This window comes from Paramormyrops kingsleyae, chromosome 8 (assembly GCF_048594095.1).
Source record: "Paramormyrops kingsleyae isolate MSU_618 chromosome 8, PKINGS_0.4, whole genome shotgun sequence".
In the NCBI taxonomy this organism is placed as follows: Eukaryota; Metazoa; Chordata; class Actinopteri; order Osteoglossiformes; family Mormyridae; genus Paramormyrops; species Paramormyrops kingsleyae.
The window spans coordinates 38204070-38219613 of NC_132804.1; positions in this window are offsets into that span (position 1 = coordinate 38204070).

Consider the following 15544-nt stretch of genomic DNA (forward strand, 5'->3'; position numbering starts at 1 on the left):
TGTGCTTACTTAATAAAACACTGAAACGTGATATTTTGTCTTTGTGGTTTTTATTTAACATACAGTCTTTTTCAAAGCCTCACAACAACATCTTACCGTTTGCATTCTGGTAAACACATTTTTCACACGATTGGTGTATTTAAATTTAGAAACAAAATGAGAAACCATGGCATCTTTCTTTTTAAAATCATTGCTATAAAACGATAGAATTTTAGAAAAAGAAAAGCCTCTACAGCGGTTAATTAAATAAAAAAGGCAATGTTGGCCGCACGTCACGCTGAGATCGTCTTGAAGCTGCTTTGCGTTGTAAACAAGCCGGTCACAGTTCCTTGTCATGAATGTCTTTATGATTCTCGGAAAGTTGGAGTGATCAGGTGGATTCCCGTACGAGTCGAAAAACTCTGCGGAGCTGTCATTGTTCATAAAGAGCGCCAGCCAGTGTTCTCCGGGGGCAGAACTAGGATGTGTATTGACGATGAAGATTGCGGGTAATTTATCAAGCTTTACTTCCTCCAGCTCATCACAAGCTAAAACACCATAAAAATGTCTCGCGGTCCATCGGTTTCTACTAAGGATATTAGATAGCTCCAGGGTATTCATGACTAGTAGTAATCATACAAAATGTTTCTCCTTTGGTTAACCTCGATTATATTGTCGAAGGTCGCGTAAACTATCAGTGTGACAGTCCTGGTCAGAGGTTGACGGAATCTCATCTCTAGGCGCATGTTTCCGCTTTTAACCATAGACAGGTGTTGATTGCATCCTTCGTCCGGTGACAAGTTAAAGGCGTACAAAGTGTAGCCGCTTATGTACTCGTTTCTGTCAACAGCTACAGGATCGTTTTTCAAATGTCTCCCCGTGGCCAGAACCAAGCTGTAATACTCACGGGCAATATTACCCCTGTTAAAATCAGGCTGAAACGGTTTTGCAGGGAATTGCTGACCGTCGACATAAAGCGCTACAAATTCAGCATCGTAATGTTGAAAATTGAAAGGGTTTCGATCGTAAGCTCCCATAAATCCCATGTTGTCCACTAGCCCGATGACAACGGTTTTAGGCAACTGGCCTAGAAACAGATTTTCTTGCGCGCAGACCCGGCTGCCTGCAGCAACGCTGAATGTTTTCATGCAGACTCTCTCGATCGGGTATTTCGCATTGGCTGTCAGCAAGGCACTGGCGTGCCCCAGTTTGACAGCCGTCGGCACAGAAACTTTCATAACAAACAGGGAAGCCGATACGATTTTGAGCGAGTACTGTTCAGCATCTCCGCTCATGAGGCAAAACTCATCTCTGTTTCGAACCATTTTAATTTTGGCATCGACCCCATTTAGCATTAACCTCTCTTGAAAAAATATGTCAGAGTGTATGGGGCCAATCAAATCGAAAACGCCGCTTCTTGCTGAAAATGCTGCTCTTTTCTCTAAGCCCTTGTTATCGCCATCAGGGTCTGTATCTTCCATAGCACCAGAACTGTCTTTATAAAACAGCCTGCAGGTAAACTGCCTGGATAGTGTTCCGGCGCTGTAATTAAGCAGGCACTCTATCATGGCTCTGTAAGGGTACGTATTGCTAGACTGGCTTACTAGCCTGTCACCCAAGGATACATCTACCTGTGAGAAAATTGAGGCGATAGGGTAATTTATGACCCCCACCTTCGCGGCTGGGTCAATGTTTGTCCCATTAGCTTTTGTGATTCGGCACCGCAGGTGCAGTAGCGTGTTGTTGAGATCTAGGTAATCTTCCCCATTACCGGCGATGAAAAACTCCAGGGGGCCATTATCTGTTAAAGCTGAGAGTGGCGGCACTTCCACGTATATGTTCTTATCGATGCTTGCTTGTGTGTATGGCACTGCAAAAATATCCAATTCTGATTTCATGCACTCCTCTGACAGGCTGTGTATGAGGGCCATAGTTTTAGAAAATGTATCTTCTTCTCTGTACTTTTGTGGACGCCTTCTTCTTCTCTCGCTTCTTTTTGCCTACTGAGCTTTTCTTGGTCGACACCTTGTGTTTTTTAGATGCTGTAATTCGAGCCCCGGGGGGTCTTTGACGCTTACCACGCGCCAACACCATGAGCCCGGAGCCCTCTTGCTGTCGTGTTGTTAATTGCCCCGTAATCGCACCGGAAATTATATCCTTTGCAATATTTTGCGCTGCCGATTTTAAATGCGGCTTCGCCATATTGAAAGACCTTTTCAGAAATGGTACGGCCATTCTCAGGAGCCCTCGAAAAAGGCCCCCCAGACCCCCTCCGTACATGACGGGTGCTCCGTTGTATCCAGGGAGTCCGTTACCAGCTTGGTTTCTGTAGTATTCCACATATCTATGTGGATCTGAAAAACCGTCAGCGCTGTACATTATTATTATTATTTCGGGTAGTGCTTAGCCGGCCTGAAATGCAGCTTCAGGATCGTTTTTCCGTACCGGAAGGGTATCGCCTTGTTCTGGTCAGACTTTAACTCGATTACAATATTATCAATGTGATTCTTGCAGAGCGACACGTAATGGATCCTGTCGTACGATATTGTGACCATCGAGTTGTGAGTCCCCGTAATATGTACCCCCCGTAATAGAGGAACGAAACTGTCACCCACTCTTTGGTGCTCGACAATGTCTGAATACACGTAAATTGTGTAAAATCCGACGCATGTGTCTGCTGGATGGTCTATCACCAATCTTTTGAAATACCCCAGGAACAAAACCCAGCATCCTTGCAAGGTTACCTTTCGTTTTTAAAGCCATGTGTGGTGGTCCAACCATATACACTTTGTTTTTTATCGCTCCATAGTCAAGTTTTAGTTTTGACATTCCTAGAGCATCGTTAATTTCACTGATTAGGTTTTCAGTATTTCTGTAATGCCCCGCTTTTAGCTTGTATTGCAGGATTGGCGGTATTGACACCCCTCCGGCCACGTAAAATAATGTGTGTTCTTCCACCAGCGTATCCCACGTTCGCGGGTAGTGGATTTCCGCTAATCCTACTTCCCATTTACCGTTTAGATCGATCGACTTGGCTAGTTTTGTCGTGTAGCTTGATATGGTATTGTGTGGGAAAACATCCATAGATGCGTTGCTAGGGAGCGTAACATAAAAATCGCTTTCCTCCTCCATGGCTGCTTTTGATGTGAATGCATGCCACAGGCACGTACCATCCCAGTTATATGTCGACTATTTGGCTAGCGGGGACCCAGCTGTTAAATTTGTCGGGCCACCCCAGCCATTTCACTAAAAACATTTTTTTGCCCCTTTGCGTTTTTTCCGCGACGATTTTCTCAACTTTGAAGTTTTTGTCAGCAGCGGTTACAGCTCAAAATGTACTGTACTGTTACGTTTTCCATGACAGTGTCACGCACGTAAAGGCAGTGTCTCGTGACTACGCCGGCACTGTCACGGGACAGCGCTGCACTGTACTGTTACGTCTGGCATGCACGTATTGGCAGTGTCTCGTAGTGCAGTCTGACTTGGCGGATTGTCCCGTTGCAGCACAGTTGCCACTGAAGGTATATTCGTCCAAAACAAACCAATATTCAAACATTAGCAATTTAAGTGTCAGTGGGAGTTCTGCTCTTAATCATCACGTTGTCGTATTTATTAGGCTAATGGAAACATAACACGTGGGAAGATGTGAACGTGATTCCTACTGTTACTTAATGACAAAACAAAGAAGTTATGGCAATGAAATGCTATTGTTTTTCATCCAAAGACGCTACCCCTAGTGGTACATGCCAGTTACTTCAGATAGTCACGCTGCGGGGGAAATACGATGTCTGGAAGCGGACTCATAGTCCAACGCTTTGAATAAGCGTATTTTCCACAACACTGTAAGCATTACACTGCTCTACCATTCATTGATTAAAAAAACGATTGAAAACCTGATGTGTAACGAAAGCTATCATAGCTATTCCAAAGACGCTACCCCTAGTGGCACATGCCAGTTACTTCAGATTGTCACGCTGCGGGGGAAATACGATGTCTGGAAGCGGACTCATAGTCCAACGCTTTGAATAAGCGTATTTTCCACAACACTGTAAGCATTACACTGCTCTACCATTCATTGATTAAAAAAACGATTGAAAACCTGATGTGTAACGAAAGCTATCATAGCTATTCCAAAGACGCTACCCCTAGTGGCACATGCCAGTTACTTCAGATTGTCACGCTGCGGGGGAAATACGATGTCTGGAAGCGGACTCATAGTCCAACGCTTTGAATAAGCGTATTTTCCACAACACTGTAAGCATTACACTGCTCTACCATTCATTGATTAAAAAAACGATTGAAAACCTGATGTGTAACGAAAGCTATCATAGCTATTCCAAAAACGCTCCCCCTAGTGGCACATGCCAGTTACTTCAGATTGTCATGTTGTTTTAAGAAATGGGTCGTCCAGTTGGCAAATATAATGCAGTATAACATAAACAATATGGCAATATGCATATGAATTTCAATTAAATTTTATATGGCGTGTTTTACAATAGTCGTCACAAGGCGCTTGACATGGATGTGTTGTAATACATTAATACATTACAACATCATTTGACAGAGTAATACATAACGGCAAGTACTGTGTCATTGTGTGTGTGTGTGTGTGTGTGTGTGTGTGTACACATCTGTCCCTACACTGACAGCCACAGTAAAATTTGCTGTACTAGCTTGACACAATAGCTTTGACACATGCTAGTGATGCCTGTTAGAAGCTAAGAAAACACTGATTAAAATAATATGACTTTACAATGCTTCACGCAAACAATTTAGACAGTATGACAAAAACTCTGATTGTCATAAAATTGACTTTTTTTACTCTTAAAAGTATTTTTTTGCAGAAGGAATGGTCTTATGTGGCTCCCTTCTTCCAGGAAGAAGGAGGGGCTCACTGACTGTGTGCAGTGTGAATAACTGGGCAACCTCTGCTAGGAGGATCTCCACTGTGGGGCCGCATATGACATTAGGCAAATTTCAGGAACACTGGGCTAAATTATAGGATATTATTATTGTCATTAATAATAATAATAATAATAATAATCACTCCTGGCATTCAAACCAGCAACTTTCTGATTGCTGGCACAGAACCCTAGCCTCAGAGCCACAGAGAGAAAAAAAATTACCAATGTTTGAATATTGGTTTGTTTTGGACGAATATACCTTCAGTGGCAACTGTGCTGCAACGGGACAATCCGCCAAGTCAGACTGCACTACGAGACACTGCCAATACGTGCATGCCAGACGTAACAGTACAGTGCAGCGCTGTCCCGTGACAGTACAGCGCTGTCCCGTGACAGTGCCGGCGTAGTCACGAGACACTGCCTTTACGTGCGTGACACTGCCATGGAAAACGTAACAGTACAGTACACTTTGTGCTGTAACCCCTTCTCGTTTTTGTCTTTGTCTATTCTGATCTTTTGTAGCTCTTCTGCATAAAATGTGCCGTCTATGATCTCCCCATCATAATCTTTTATCCTGTACACCGGTGGTGATCTAGGCAGACGTTCGGTGACTGTGAAATACTCGTCCGTAAAAGTTTGCTCATATCCTTTGGCACTGGCGTGCACAGATAGAGACGAGGTGGTGCTGAAGCACTTGCCCTTTTGCCCTCAGTCCAAAAAAGTGCCCTTTTGAAAGACGTGATTTTATTTTTTTTTTTAAAGCTGCGCGATTTAAAAAGGTGTGAAAATAATGGCTTGATTTGTGCCCCTTCTTCAAAGACACCCGAACCCTGTCGCTTTTTCACTGTCACCGTGTCACGTGAACACGCTTGCAGTTCATTTGTTGTGAGGCGTGTAGCAGCGGCATGACATAGGACTACTTGGAGTAGGCATAGTAGGCTAACTATAGCGACTGGGAGCCACGGCGGACAACACGGCAGCTCTTTCCCTTCCCAACCAGTCAGGTAACCCATGAATCGAGTGAAATTATTCTGTTTGCCCTCTAAGACCAACCTGCAATTGTTTTGTTGTGAAGTAGCCTGTCAGAAACTGCACATGACAAACTTTGCCAGCTTGCCCCCTCCATCCATCCATATGGATAAACAAAAAAACGACACATTTAAAATGTAACCTAAACCATTTAGGCAACCCCACTCTCCATCAATTCCGACCTTTTTGCATACACTATTGAAAATATCACGTTATGCTATAGGCTACATGCCGTTAGGCAGAGGGCTCTTTTGAGCCCATTTTTCGTTACAAATTTTAGGATGATCTCACGGAAATCTGTGAATAAATACAAAGTTTTCAAACTGAAGTCAGTGACGGGAAGACATCACACTTTTTAGAGATGGAACTGCAGAAAAACCTAAAACCTTGACATGATTATGAATAATAGAATTATGGACGTTTCTCCGTTTTTGTGGATTAGCCTTTCCATAACTAACGTCAACTACTGTCCTACTTTGGTAAGATTGAAATTAATGTCTTTGACTGTCTTTAGTAGGTGTCTCCTGTGAGAAAGTTAGAACACCGTCCAACTGTCTAAAGATGCAGTCTTTAGCCTAACTGGTTGTTACTGACTCAGCGATGCTCGCAGACATTTACGCACTGTGTTGTGACCTGATTGTGACAGAACAGTGACGTTGTTATTGGTAGTTTGAAGGGTACGGTGTTGGGGGTGCATGTTAAAAGTTTTGAGAAGCACAGGTTAGACATGTTAATTTTTTTTGGTGTAACATATTGGCAACATTAACACATTAATTTGCTAAAGGAAAAATAGGCAGTTCCCCATTTAATGGACACTTGAGAATATGTATGTATATAGTTTAGAGTTGGATACAGATTTTATCTTTTTGTGGTGTGATTTTTGATTTTTAGAGAATGTTTTGAAATAAAAGTCAAATTGCATTTAACCTGTGCGTTTTTTTTTATTATAAAAAGAAAAGGTTTTCCACATATGCAAAAAGTACCCTTTTTTCCCCCTGGAGCACTTGCCCCCCAAAATGTCTGTGCACGCCACTGTCCTTTGGTAAATTTCCCCCATGCTTTCGATACCCTGACCACATCATATTATGACCACACCGATATTAAACTTATAACGACGCTTTTCAGCTGCACCAGGCGTCACGCCATATATGTTGTTGAACACCTGTCCGGCGTTCTCCGTATTCACCTCAACCGGCTTCATTTTAATGGTGCTATGGCTGGTGTTCAGTGGTGTAAAGTACTTGAGTAAATGGACTTCGTTACTGTACTTAAGTATTTTTTTGGCTACTTTGTACTTGTACTGAGTATCAAAAATATAAGCAACTTTTACTCTCTACTCCACTACATTTGTGACTGAATATATGTACTCTTTACTCCACTACATTTGAACGGACGCTTACCGTTACTCGCTACATTGTGATTGCGTGCGACAAGTCAGGATCTTTATCTACCACGGCTAATTTCTTCAAGTATGTCTGGCTGCAGCCTGCAGGAGGGCGGGGTTGGACATCCAACCCCGCCCACATCCAACCCGGCCCATTCGTACCGCGAAAGCCACGCCCTTGTCCAACACGTCTTAAAGCGGAAGCCAAAGCGAACTCGCAGAACGGAATCGTTGTAGTACCTGTTATGTCATTAAGTTAAAAATATTTAGTATCCCAGTGTAATAACAGTGCTATCTATTATTTATTATTTTGTTTGTTAATGTTTCTGCTAGACATACTATTGACTGTCAATTACTGCACAAAGATTTTACTGTGGGACCCGCATGGTTGTTTGTGGTTGTTTTGCTGCTGGTTAAACGTTTCCATCAGTTAGCTGACTATCTAGCCGACTCACTACCAAAACTATGGTAACTAGGTAAAGACCTTCTTGCTGATAATATAGCTTCCATGTAGTTAACAAGACTTGACACTTAAAGACTTTGTGCGTCATCAGATATTACTGTCTGCTCAAACGACTGTTCAGCTTGCTTCCTATGGGTTACTAGTTATTAGCTAGTTAGCAAAGCCACTGTGGTAGCATCCATTAAGGCTGTGCGATATAGCAAAAATATTTTTATCATGATCATATCAAACGATATTGATAATTATCATGGTGTAATTCAAGTCATTATTTTATTACTAGGAGTGCTCCATTTTTGCTTGAAATACCCTTAAGAATTGCCCTTAAGAATTGCCCTTAAGACACCATTAAAGTCAGCTCTGAATTTGTTTTTTTATTAGTTTTTTTATTGTTTTATCTTTTTTTTGAACATTTGAGTTTGACTGAGACTGACTTTTTGTTCTATTTTCTTCTTCTGCCATTTTGAAACATTGAGGTGTTCAATTTAATGTCTATATTAGGAAATAAAGCCTCATAAATAAATAGTTCCTTGTTTTCCACATTTCTTGGTGTTCTTTGAGCCTACATTCAGTACGAGTAAAATACTTAAGTTCTTTTAAAATTGGATACTTTACGACTTTTACTCAAGTCTTATTGGAATTGGTGACTTGTAACTTGTAATGGAGTAATTTATACAGTAAGGTATCTGTACTCTTACTCAAGTATGGTTTTCAGGTACTCTTTACACCTCTGCTGGTGTTATTGTAAGCACTCGCCAGATCTTGTACAATATCCACATACCTTCTTGTATTATAAGCCGTAAAAAAGCGCCACATTCGTGTCTTTAAAGTGCGGTTAAATCTTTCTACTATGGATGCCTTAACGTCATTACCGGTTGCAAAATGTATTATCCCGTGTTTCTCCGTAAGCTTATGAAACGATGTGTTAAAAAACTCTGTCCCTCGATCGGTTTGTAGCTTTTTGGGTATCCGGCCTTCAGAGAGAATGTTTTCAAACACTTTCTTTACCTCTGCACCTGCCTTGCTTTTAAGGCAGCGCACCCATGCGTATTTTGATAGAATATCTATACACGTCAACAGGTATTTAAAATCATCATTCTGGTCCGCGTAAGCCGACAGCTTGCCATTGAGAATCGATATTAGTCACAAAGACTCTATTCCTTTTAAAGTTAAATCTGATCGGTTTATGTAATGTGTATGCATCTTCACCAGACAGCCATGTCGCAACTTGCTTCTTATCCACAGTATGTCCACTTTGGTCATTTATCTGTGACCTGTATAATCTATCGACACCACCAAATGAACAAGGGTTTGATGGCGTATAATAGACACGTTTCAAGTGCTTGTTATCCATCTTGAACCTCTATCAATAATGACACAATGTTTTCATGACTCAACTCATTTTATTTAGAAAAGCATCCAATTCATGGCCAATAAATTATTTCTTATATATTTGTTTTGCCATTACATTCATCTTTATTTTAATATATATTGTAAATATGGCAGATTTTTGTTAAGTTTGAAATTTGACATCAAAGTATAGACATTGCAAAATGCAGTTTGGAACACTTGCAGAAACATTATAAAAGTACATAGTAAGCAATGCTGGCAGTTTGTTTTGATCCCAGATATCTGATCACCAAAGTCTTGGCTACACGAAGATGACTAAATGGTGTAGATGCAACATTCATTTGGATAAATAAATAAGAAAAACCTAACTCATGTCACTATTTCTGGCTCCTTTCATTGAATATGTAGCAACTTTCATGTGTATGAATGAGCCATTGTCACCTGGCCACGTCCCCAACCCCCTTTTATGGCGCTGAAGGGGATGTATCTGGATCGCGTTTCACCGTTGCGCTGTTAATCAAATTACCATGCGAATGCGATTTGAATACGCACTAATGCGGCTATTTAGAATGTGAATAGCGATCTTCGGGTGAGAGCGGCACTACACGCCCCCGATGGAGGTAACACAAAGTAAGATGACATGGTTTAATTTTCTGCCGATTTAACCTAATTAAAAAAACTTTAATACTTCCGACAATGGATGTTTTGAAAAGAAGACAGATTACGGATTTAGCCAGCGTTTTTTTCATGATTCTACATTAAGATTTCAGCGAGATATAAACTGAAATAGACGCGAAAAGTACGCGATGTCGCCGACCACATACTCGACCCCAGAGAGTTAATTTCGGTTTTAAGTTCAGAAATTACTGCCTCGACTGCACCTTGGACTTTGACAGGTGAGGGGTGAGGGTGAAACATCGCGACTGCTTTTGTGATAATATATTTAAACCAAGGGCGTAGATTTGCTCTGGACATTGGTGGGGACCTATGACTCCACCCCCCCCCCCATCCCCTTCCCCACCCACCAACCCCACCACCCCAACTCCGTCCACGGAATGCATGTTTTTTTAATATGCTGCAAAATGCAAAATCACTTTACATTAATACTAGCAATGCTTCGATTGATATTAATCCACTTGAAATGCAATTCATTAAGTTAAATTAAGGAATAGTGTAATGTCAAAGGAATGGAACCACTTAAGGAGTAAATAGTGAGTAAAGTTTTTTTGGTGGCTGGACAATGCCTTTAATAGGCCTCACCTTTGACCCTAACTCTTCCCCTCTGACTGCACTAGTACCTGACAGGATTGCCACCTGATGAAATAGCGTGACAAAAAAGTGAGACATGTGAGTTCAAAACTTTTGCCAAAAACACTAATGAATCACTTACATCCTCAGCCTATCACTCCTCATAATGTTAAATATTAGTATAATCAACATGTATAATACACACACACATATTATAATGTTATATATAATCAACATTCAGATTCACCTCCTGTGACCTTGCCTCTTCACCTAAACTACAACATGGCTGATCTGCTTCTGTCCCCTAATAAAAAAACATTGAGGGATTCCTTATGAGCATTGACAGAGAACGCCTCAGCTTATTATTGGTAACATTGTTAAATCTCAGGACAACTAGGTATAATAATATCAAGTCATCGTTCAACATCACCTGTGACCCCTTCTCTCCATCACTGTCTGATGCACAGCACAGTTGTTTAGGTTCTGTCACCTGACAAAACAGGATAAACACATGCCATTTAAACAGCAATCATTTTATTTCACTTTTTCTGAGTCTTTGTGTGCAAATCTCGAATCAAATCATTAATGTTTGCCAAGTCAGTGAATGCATTTTAAAAACTATTTGTGCGAAGTGGATTGTCTATTGGTGAACTGTCAATAAAATTCTAGCCATGGCAATATTAGTATGTAGCAAATCAATTTCTTTCACAAGACTGATTTCTGACAAATAGTCGTCATTAGATTAGGAGAACTGACAGGGATCATATTTATACTTTTACATTTAGCTGTTTAATCTGCTGTTAGTTTTAAGTCCGTATTCACAGACTATAGCCTGCCCTGCTATAATGAATGTGCGTCAAAGCGGTAAAAAAAAAACCCTACTAGCATTAACGTTAACTGTTGTCGTTACTTTGATGGACTTTGATGGATTCATTAGCGAACTTGAAGTGACTTACACTTTTCTTTGAAAAAAAGCTCCTTATGTCCAGCTTCTTTTTTTTTTGCTGCCGCCATCCTCACATGTGTCACCCAACACACCTTCTTGCACGGGGAAAAAAATCCACTGCATTTGGCGCTGCTTGTATCTGAACGCAGCCACAGCCTCTCACATGATAGCAGGGAAATGCACAGCCAATCAAAATGTTCATATGTGTTTTGGGGGCGGGAGGACTCAAGGAGAGAACGTGATTTATCCCTTTCTGCGTGTCTAGGTTAATGTTGACAGCACGATTGTTTTTTTTTTTTTAAGTGGATTAAATTAATAGTGGGGACATTTCAATGGTCGGAGGATATTGGTGGGGACACATCCCCTCCGTCCACCCTAAATCTACGCCCCTGATTTAAACCATGGTCTATAGGCCTACAGTTTTTTCATCAGCTTTTCAAAATTGTTACAGAAATAAAACGCTTCAGGTTCATAGAGGCACGTGTGCCTCCGCTGGCTCGGGTGATTCACAGAACAGCCGATACAGTTCGCCTTCAAGTCATCTTCGATGATCAGATCCAGAATACAGGCCAGTGACCCTTTGATTATCTTCATAGCAGCATCGGTGAGGCTCCCATCCACAGCATCTTCAGATAATGACAGTCCCGCAAAACGATCGCTGAGCTCATCCATCGTCGGCAAAGAGGGCCTCGATGTGTCCATTAGGTTGGAGGTCTCCTGTGGAGGTTGCTATTGTGACCCCGGCCACACCGCCCAGGTCGGGCTAGAAGGAGGTGGTGGCAGGGGCCACTGCTGCAAGATCTGAGGACGCGGTGGCGGCAGGGGCCACTGCTGCAAGGAGCCCAAGTCGGGTTTAGCAAGGAGCCCAAGTCGGGTTTAGCAGTACCAAGTTACGGGTAGGTGTCGTCGTCAAACTCGTTGCAAGCTCTGTCTGTATGATATCGGAAACAATTTGTCCTTCAGTCGCCATTTTTGCCACCGATTTGACAGAGACGCTGCTATAGGCAGTGGCAGAGGCTGCTGGGATTGCTGTACTGTTCGGGAGTGGTGTAGTCGCTGTGTGCACTTGTGTTGTGTGCCTGTTGAAGCGGTTGATTTGATTTGAATTATCTGTAAAGTATATTTGAGCGTTTGTGTGCCAGCACGGTTACGTGGGTGGTTGTTGTTGTTTTCATTTTTTACTCTTATTTTTACGTGTGTACTTGTCTGTCCTTGTGAGTGTTACCGACAGCTGCGGGCGCGAGTGGCGTTTCTGTTTGCGTCCTTCGCATCAAACACCCGCGGGTAATATTATCGTACATCGGTAACATTAACTCTAAAAGGTCAGTTGCTCCGGAGCTTTGCTCGGTCGCCGGTCGGGGCCGGGAGGACATTTTCCACTTTTTTTCCCGCTCCGGCAGTAGCCTGCTTTGAGAGGGTTTTTGTGGTTTTTTGGCCTCCCTAGAGCAACTTCGCTTTAGTTTAGCTAAACGTGGTTCAGCAGGAAGTTAATCTCGGGTAAGTAATTGTAAATTTGGGTTATTTTAAAAATTAAATTTAAAGGTTGTTATCGCTGACGCTGCGGGATAATTTATAATAAAGTACCGATTTAACGCAAGTGTTAATTTAGTGTTTTAGTGTACTCGGCACTTTGTTTTAACTATACGTTAATTAGATCAACTAAAAGTTTAAATATTCTCTATTAATATACTGGGCTGGGAGTAAAGGACGGGGACATAGTGAGTTAGGTAATTATGGGGCCAGCTCAGTGTTGTGTTTGCAAGATGTTTGCCCTTCTGGATGCTTGCGTCCAGTCGGACTTCGTCTGCGAGCGATGTGGGTTAGTTGACTCACTCATGGTCCAGGTTCGTGACCTAGAGGAGCGACTGGCTCTCATCCAGCATAGCAATGAGTTAAAGGAGAGAGTTAATACGCCTTCTAGGGAGACTATGTGTACGTCACAAGCGGGGAGGGGGGAGAATGATGAACAGGTAGGTCGAGAGAGCTGGGTGAACGTAGGTCGTAGACGTAGAAAAGGGCGTACACAGATCACAGAGGCGGCATCACCTGAAGTAACGGTTTCTAACCGCTTTCAGGTGCTTCCAGCTTTAGAGCCGGAAGAGACTGGGGAGGCAGGTGGGCCCTTGGGCACCAAGGAGCCACCTAACCCCAGTAGGAGGGAGGTTGTGGTAGTAGGGGATTCAATTATAAGAGGTGTAGATAGTTATGTGTGCACCCGTGATAGAGGGTCCCGTACGGTGTCTTGCCTGCCTGGTGCCCAGGTAGGGGACCTTCCCGATCGAGTGGACAGGCTTTTGGCCCCAGCCGGGGTGGATCCAGTGGTCGTGGTGCATGTTGGCACCAATGACATAGGAAAGGGCAGAAGGGCTGTTCTGCAAGATAAATTTATAGAAGTCGCGGATAAGCTTAGAAGCAGAACATCCACGGTGGTATTCTCTGGAATACTTCCCGTGCCACGTGCAAGTCAGGCAAAATTAGCTGAGATAAGGGGATTAAATGCGTGGCTAAAATGGTGGTGTAGGAAAGAGGGGTTCAGGTTTATGGGGCACTGGAAGACCTTCTGGAACAGGTGGGACCTGTTCAAGCCGGACGGGTTGCATCTGAACCATAGGGGAACCAGTGTATTGGGGAGGCGTATGTGCAGAATAGTTGAGGAATGTTTAAACTAGGGACTGGGGGGGCAGGGAGGTCAGTTAAGAATTTATGTGGGGAGAGACGGAAAGCCCAAATAAATATTAAAAGTAGACACTGTAAAAGGCCTACCATTAGTGGTCTGTATTTGAATGCTAGGAGTATTAGAAACAAAATTAATGACTTAGAGGCTTTAATTTCTTCAGACAATTACGACATTATAGGAATAACTGAAACATGGATGAGTGACAATGATGGTGATGAATATAATATGGATGGTTATACGTTGTTCCGTAGAGACCGGATAGGCAAGAAGGGAGGTGGTGTTGCAGTATACGTAAAAGAAAACTTGCAGGCAAGGGATCTCACTGATAAAAATAAAAATTCAGAAGCTGTATGGATCAAACTTGATGCTAAAGATTCAAATGGCCTAATTGTCGGGGTTTGTTATAGGGCACCTAATGTAGCTGTAGAGGAAAGCAGAATATTATATGATGATATCAGGATTATGAGTAATAAAAATTATGTGGTGGTTATGGGTGATTTTAATTTACCTGGGATACAGTGGGACACAGTCTCTGGCTCTTCTGTAAATGAACTTGAGATGGTGGAATTAGTACAGGATTGTTTTTTTACTCAGTTTGTTAATACTCCTACCAGGGGAGAAGCCCTTCTTGATCTCGTTTTTTGTAATAACCAGGATAGGATTGGAAAATTAGAGGTTTTAGACCCATTGTACGGTAGTGATCATAACATGGTTAAATCCGAGGTTAATTTTAGTGTCCGAAGAGCAAAGTCTAAATTAAAAGTATACAATGTTAGGAAGGCTAACTTTAATGGTATGAGACGGAAATTAGAAACTGTAAACTGGACAGAGTTAAATAGCAAAACAGTTGAAGAGGCATGGGAATTTTTCAAAAGCACATTGTTGCAAGTGCAAGAGGACTTCATACCTGTTTCCAGCAAAACTAAATCTAGGAAACGGCAACCAAGGTGGTTTACTAAGGAAATTAAGAATAAAGTCAGGAGGAAAAGGGCTCTGTTCCACAACTGGAAAATAACTAATGATTTCAAAATCAAGCAGGAGTATCTAAGTCTACAGGCAGAGTTAAAAAATGACATTAGGCTATCAAAGAGGGATGTAGAAAGAAAAATTGCATTGGAGGCTAAGCATGACAGTAAAGGTTTCTTCCAATATTTTAACTCCAAGAGAGCACTAAAAGCTGAAATCACTAATTTGCAGGATAGTAAGGGCCTTATAATTGATAACGAAATTGATATGGTAAACGAGTTTAATGATTATTTTTCAAGGGTGTTCACAATAGAGAACACAAGTAACTTACCACCAATTAATACGAATACAGCATCGTCTATGACCAATATATGTATAACTGAGGTTGATGTGATACTAAGCCTAGCTAAACTCAAAATAAATAAATCGCAGGGGCCTGATGGCATCTTACCTTTAGTCTTGAAAGAGATGAGGGATATTATTAGCCAACCTTTAGCTTTAATATTCCAGAAATCGTTATCTGCGGGTGTGGTACCATCAGATTGGAAGCATGCTAATATAACACCCATATTCAAAAAAGGGGATAGAAGTAATCCAGCAA